The following is a 7,500-nucleotide window of genomic DNA, read 5'->3' on the forward strand; positions in this document are numbered from 1 at the left end:
CTTCAAATTTCTGCCGTGCCAATGCCATTTTTATGGCTTGTAAATTCATACAATGGTCCCCTAAGCCTTCACGTGAAGTTTCGTTGCAAGATGACTCGTTTTCTATTTTTCACGATTTTCGAAACTTTTTGCGGTTCGTGATTTTTTAGAATTTTTTTAGAAGGAGTTTTGGCCCCAAATTTTGTGGACGTGATCCTTCTATTTTTGTTGGCATGCACAAAAAAATTCAGCTAAAAACTCGAACCGGAGAAGATTTCGCGACCGTTTGAAAAAAGTGTCCCCGTTTCAGACACTTCAACGGCTACTGGCAGCAAACCTGTAAAATCTCAAACGCTCTTTAAGGGGGTGTGAGTTCTCAGAGGTTTGATGAGGGATAGGGGGCCAACACAAGGGCCAAGCACCAGCACCCATCGCACGTCATGTGCGCACACCCCCCCGGCCCCCCTCCCAATCGCCGGAACCCCAATGCCGCCGGTCAGGTTCTCCGGCGGTACTCCGGCGATGCTCCGGCGATGCTGTCCCGAGTGAAAAAAATGCGGCACCAGCACATGCTGGAGCCAAGCATGGGCACCGTGGCTCAAAATCGAACTTCGGCCAAGGCCTCGACCATCAATGGCACATGATGACGCATGGTGATGGCACATGCATCGACCATCATCGGCATAGGCTGCCCTTCCGTACGGGCACTTGCCTCGACCGCCATCGGCACAAGCTGGGCCCTGGTGTGGGTTGTTGCCTCGATCACCAGCGGCACATGCTGAGCCTTGGTGCGGGCGGTTGCCTCGAGCACCATCGGCAGACCCTGGGCCCTGGTGCGGCCGGTTGCCCCGATAACCATCGGCACACGCTGGGCCCTGGAGCGGCCGGTTGCCTCGATCACCATCGGCAAAAGCTGGGCCCTGGTGCGGGCGCTTGCCTCGACCACCATTGGCACACGCTGGGCACTGGTGCGGGCGCTTGCCTCGACCACCATCGGCACACGCTGGGCCCTGGGGCGGGCGGTTGCCTCGATCACCATCGGCACACGCTGGGCCCTGGTGCGGGCGGTTGCCCCCAGCACCATCGGCACACGTTGGGCCCTGGTGCGGGCGCTTGCCTCGACCACCATCGGCACACGCTGGGCCCTTGTGCGGGCGCTTGCCTCGACCACCATCGGCACATGCTGGGCCCTGGTGCGGCCGCTTGCCTCGACCACCATCGGCACACGCTGGGCCCTGGTGCGGTCGGTTGCCTCGAGCACCATCGGCACACGCCGGGCCCTGGTGCGGGCGCTTGCCTCGACCACCATCGGCACACGCTGGGCCCTGGTGCGGGCGCTTGCCTCGACCACCATCGGCACACGCTGGGCCCTGGTGCGGCAGGTTGCCTCGAGCACCATCGGCACACGCTGGGCCCTGGTGCGGTCGGTTGCCTCGAGCACCATCGGCACACGCTGGGCCCTGGTGCGGGCGCTTGCCTCGACCACCATCGGCACACGCTGGGCCCTGGTGCGGCAGGTTCCCTCGACGACCATCGGCACACGCTGGGCCCTGGTGCGGCAGGTTGCCTCGAGCACCATCGGCACACGCTGGGCCCTGGTGCGGTCGGTTGCCTCGATCACCATCGGCACACGCTGGGCCCTGGTGCGGGCGGTTGCCTCGACCACCATCGGCACACGCTGGGCCCTGGTGCGGCAGCTTGCCTCGAGCACCATCGGCACACGCTCGGCCCTGGTGCGGTCGGTTGCCTCGAGCACCATCGGCACACGCTGGGCCCTGCTGCGGCAGGTTGCCTCGACCACCATCGGCACACGCTGGGCCCTGGTGCGGGCGCTTGCCTCGACCACCATCGGCACACGCTGGGCCCTGGGGCGGGCGGTTGCCTCGATCACCATCGGCACACGCTGGGCCCTGGTGCGGGCGGTTGCCCCCAGCACCATCGGCACACGTTGGGCCCTGGTGCGGGCGCTTGCCTCGACCACCATCGGCACACGCTGGGCCCTTGTGCGGGCGCTTGCCTCGACCACTATCGGCACACGCTGGGCCCTGGTGCGGCCGCTTGCCTCGACCACCATCGGCACACGCTGGGCCCTGGTGCGGTCGGTTGCCTCGAGCACCATCGGCACACGCTGGGCCCTGGTGCGGGCGCTTGCCTCGACCACCATCGGCACACGCTGGGCCCTGGTGCGGGCGCTTGCCTCGACCACCATCGGCACACGCTGGGCCCTGGTGCGGCAGGTTGCCTCGAGCACCATCGGCACACGCTGGGCCCTGGTGCGGTCGGTTGCCTCGAGCACCATCGGCACACGCTGGGCCCTGGTGCGGGCGCTTGCCTCGACCACCATCGGCACACGCTGGGCCCTGGTGCGGCAGGTTCCCTCGACGACCATCGGCACACGCTGGGCCCTGGTGCGGCAGGTTGCCTCGAGCACCATCGGCACACGCTGGGCCCTGGTGCGGTCGGTTGCCTCGATCACCATCGGCACACGCTGGGCCCTGGTGCGGGCGGTTGCCTCGACCACCATCGGCACACGCTGGGCCCTGGTGCGGCAGCTTGCCTCGAGCACCATCGGCACACGCTCGGCCCTGGTGCGGTCGGTTGCCTCGAGCACCATCGGCACACGCTGGGCCCTGCTGCGGCAGGTTGCCTCGACCACCATCGGCACACGCTGGGCCCTGGTGCGGGCGCTTGCCTCGACCACCATCGGCACACGCTCGGCCCTGGGGCGGGCGGTTGCCTCGATCACCATCGGCACACGCTGGGCCCTGGTGCGGTCGGTTGCCCCCAGCACCATCGGCACACGTTGGGCCCTGGTGCGGGCGCTTGCCTCGACCACCATCGGCACACGCTGGGCCCTTGTGCGGGCGCTTGCCTCGACCACTATCGGCACACGCTGGGCCCTGGTGCGGCCGCTTGCCTCGACCACCATCGGCACACGCTGGGCCCTGGTGCGGTCGGTTGCCTCGAGCACCATCGGCACACGCTGGGCCCTGGTGCGGGCGCTTGCCTCGACCACCATCGGCACACGCTGGGCCCTGGTGCGGGCGCTTGCCTCGACCACCATCGGCACACGCTGGGCCCTGGTGCGGCAGGTTGCCTCGAGCACCATCGGCACACGCTGGGCCCTGGTGCGGTCGGTTGCCTCGAGCACCATCGGCACACGCTGGGCCCTGGTGCGGGCGCTTGCCTCGACCACCATCGGCACACGCTGGGCCCTGGTGCGGCAGGTTCCCTCGACGACCATCGGCACACGCTGGGCCCTGGTGCGGCAGGTTGCCTCGAGCACCATCGGCACACGCTGGGCCCTGGTGCGGTCGGTTGCCTCGATCACCATCGGCACACGCTGGGCCCTGGTGCGGGCGGTTGCCTCGACCACCATCGGCACACGCTGGGCCCTGGTGCGGCAGCTTGCCTCGAGCACCATCGGCACACGCTCGGCCCTGGTGCGGTCGGTTGCCTCGAGCACCATCGGCACACGCTGGGCCCTGCTGCGGCAGGTTGCCTCGACCACCATCGGCACACGCTGGGCCCTGGTGCGGGCGCTTGCCTCGACCACCATCGGCACACGCTGGGCCCTGGGGCGGGCGGTTGCCTCGATCACCATCGGCACACGCTGGGCCCTGGTGCGGGCGGTTGCCCCCAGCACCATCGGCACACGTTGGGCCCTGGTGCGGGCGCTTGCCTCGACCACCATCGGCACACGCTGGGCCCTTGTGCGGGCGCTTGCCTCGACCACTATCGGCACACGCTGGGCCCTGGTGCGGCCGCTTGCCTCGACCACCATCGGCACACGCTGGGCCCTGGTGCGGTCGGTTGCCTCGAGCACCATCGGCACACGCTGGGCGCTGGTGCGGGCGCTTGCCTCGACCACCATCGGCACACGCTGGGCCCTGGTGCGGCAGGTTGCCTCGAGCACCATCGGCACACGCTGGGCCCTGGTGCGGTCGGTTGCCTCGAGCACCATCGGCACACGCTGGGCCCTGGTGCGGGCGCTTGCCTCGACCACCATCGGCACACGCTGGGCCCTGGTGCGGCAGGTTCCCTCGACGACCATCGGCACACGCTGGGCCCTGGTGCGGCAGGTTGCCTCGAGCACCATCGGCACACGCTGGGCCCTGGTGCGGTCGGTTGCCTCGATCACCATCGGCACACGCTGGGCCCTGGTGCGGGCGGTTGCCTCGACCACCATCGGCACACGCTGGGCCCTGGTGCGGCAGCTTGCCTCGAGCACCATCGGCACACGCTCGGCCCTGGTGCGGTCGGTTGCCTCGAGCACCATCGGCACACGCTGGGCCCTGCTGCGGCAGGTTGCCTCGACCACCATCGGCAGCCTCGACCACCATCGGCACACGCTGGGCCCTGGTGCGGGCGCTTGCCTCGACCACCATCGGCACACGCTCCGCCCTGGTGCGGCAGGTTGCCTCGACCACCATCGGCACACGCTGGGCCCTGGTGCGGGCGGTTGCCTCGACCACCATCGGCACACGCTGGGCCCTGGTGCGGGCGCTTGCCTCGACCACCATCGGCACACGCTGGGCCCTGGTGCGGCAGGTTGCCTCGAGCACCATCGGCACACGCTGGGCGCTGGTGCGGCAGGTTGCCTCGACCACCATCGGCACACGCTGGGCCCTGGTGCGGGCGCTTGCCTCGAGCACCATCGGCACACGCTCGGCCCTGGTGCGGTCGGTTGCCTCGAGCACCATCGGCACACGCTGGGCCCTGGTGCGGCAGGTTGCCTCGACCACCATCGGCACACGCTGGGCCCTGGTGCGGGCGCTTGCCTCGACCACCATCGGCACACGCTCGGCCCTGGTGCGGTCGGTTGCCTCGAGCACCATCGGCACACGCTGGGCCCTGGTGCGGCAGGTTTGCTCGAGCACCATCGGCACACGCTGGGCCCTGGTGCGGGCGGTTGCCTCGACCACCATCGGCACACGCTGGGCCCTGGTGCGGGCGCTTGCCTCGACCACCATCGGCACACGCTGGGCCCTGGTGCGGGCGCTTGCCTCGAGCACCATCGGCAGACGCTGGGCCCTGGTGCGGCAGGTTGCCTCGAGCACCATCGGCACACGCTGGGCCCTGGTGCGGTCGGTTGCCTCGAGCGCCATCGGCACACGCTGGGCGCTGGTGCGGGAACTTGCCTCGACCACCATCGGCACACGCTGGGCCCTGGTGCGGCAGGTTGCCTCGATCACCATCGGCACACGCTGGGCCCTGGTGCGACAGGTTGCCTCGAGCACCATCGGCACACTATCGGCCCTGGTGCGGGCGGTTGCCTCGACCACCATCGGCACACACTGGGCCCTGGTGCGGGCGCTTGCCTCGAGCACCATCGGCACACGCTGGGCCCTGGTGCGGGCGGTTGCCTCGAGCACCATCGGCACACGCTGGGCCCTGGTGGGTTTAGGCACATCTTCAAATTTCTGCCGTGCCAATGCCATTTTTATGGCTTGTAAATTCATACAATGGTCCCCTAAGCCTTCACGTGAAGTTTCGTTGGAAGATGACTCGTTTTCTATTTTTCACGATTTTCGAAACTTTTTGCGGTTCGGGATTTTTTAAAATTTTTTTATAAGGATTTTTGGCCCCAAATTTTGTAGGCATGATCCTTCTATTTTTGTTGGCATGCACAAAAAAATTCAGCTAAAAACTCGAAGTAGAGAAGATTTTGTGACCGTTTGAAAAAAGTGTCCCCATTTCAGACACTTTAACGGCTACTGGTAGCAAACCTGTAAAATCTCAAATGCTCTTTAAGGGGGTGTGAATTCTCAGAGGTTTGATGAGGGATAGGGGGCCAACACAAGGCCAAGTACCAGCACCCATCGCACATCATGTGCGCACACCCCCCCGGCCCCCCTCCCAATCGCCGGAACCCCAATGCCGCCGGTCAGGTTCTCCGGCGGTACTCCGGCGATGCTCCGGCGATGCTCCGGCGATGCTCCGGCGATGCTGTCCCGAGTGAAAAAAATGCGGCACCAGCACATGCTGGAGCCAAGCATGGGCACCGTGGCTCAAAATCGAACTTCGGCCAAGGCCTCGACCATCAATGGCACATGATGACGCATGGTGATGGCACATGCATCGACCATCATCGGCATAGGCTGCCCTTCGGTACGGGCACTTGCCTCGACCGCCATCGGCACAAGCTGGGCCCTGGTGTGGGTTGTTGCCTCGATCACAATCGGCACATGCTGAGCCTTGGTGCGGGCGGTTGCCTCGAGCACCATCGGCAGACCCTGGGCCCTGGTGCGGCCGATTGCCCCGATAACCATCGGCACACGCTGGGCCCTGGGGCGGGCGCTTGCCCCCAGCACCATCGGCACACGCTGGGCCCTGGTGCGGGCGCTTGCCCCCAGCACCATCGGCACACGCTGGGCCCTGGTACGGGCGGTTGCCCCGAACACCATCGACACAAGCCGGCCCTTGGTGCGGGCTCCTGGCTCGACCACCATCGGCTCACGCTGGGCCCTGGTGCGGGCGGTTGCCTCGAACACCATCGGCACACGCCGGCCCTTGGTGCGGCCGGTTGCCTCGACCACCATCGGCACACGCTCGGCCTTGGTGAGGGCGCTTGCCTCGACCACCATCGGCACACGCTGCGCCCTGGTGCGGGCGCTTGCCTCGACCACCATCGGCACACGCTCGGCCTTGGTGCGGGCGCTTGCCTCGACCACCATCGGCACACGCTGGGCCCTGGTGCGGGCGGTTGCCTCGACCACCATCGGCACACGCTGGGCCCTGGTGCGGGCGGTTGCCTCGACCACCATCGGCACACGCTCGGCCTTGGTGAGGGCGCTTGCCTCGACCACCATCGGCACACGCTGGGCCCTGGTGCGGGCGGTTGCCTCGACCACCATCGGCACACGCTGGGCCCTGGTGCGGGCGGTTGCCTCGACCACCATCGGCACACGCTGGGCCCTGGTGCTGGCGGTTGCCTCGACCACCATCGGCACACGCTGGGCCCTGGTGCGGGCGGTTGCCTCGAACACCATCGGCACAAGCCGGCCCTTGGTGCGGGCGGTTGCCTCGAGCACCATCGGCACACGCTGGGCCCTGGTGCGGGCGGTTGCCTCGACCACCATCGGCACACGCTGGGCCCTGGTGCGGACGGTTGCCTCGAGCACCATGGGCACACGCTGGCCCTTGGTGCGGGCTCTTGCCTCGACCACCATCAGCAGAAGATTGCCCCTACGTCGAACACCATCGATACATGCCGGGCCTTGGTGTGGGCACATGCCTCGAGCTGGTGCGGGCGGTTGCCTCGACCACCATCGGCTCACGTTGGCCCTTGTTGCGGGCACATGCCTCGACCACCATCGGCACCTGCGCACCCTCGGTGTGGGATTTGCTTGTTTGGAAAAAGTGTCCCCGTTTCAGACATTTTAACGTCTACTGGTAGCATATCTGTAAAATCTCTAATGCTCTTTAGGGGGTGGTGGTCCGGCACCCCCTCTCCCCCCCCCACGGGGGGAGTAGGTGTGCGCGATGGGCCTCCCATTGCGTGCACCCCGGCCAACGTCC

This window comes from Durio zibethinus, unplaced genomic scaffold (genome assembly GCF_047325235.1).
Source record: "Durio zibethinus cultivar Kanyao isolate XHJ-2024 unplaced genomic scaffold, ASM4732523v1 HiC_scaffold_3, whole genome shotgun sequence".
Taxonomy (NCBI): domain Eukaryota; kingdom Viridiplantae; phylum Streptophyta; class Magnoliopsida; order Malvales; family Malvaceae; genus Durio; species Durio zibethinus.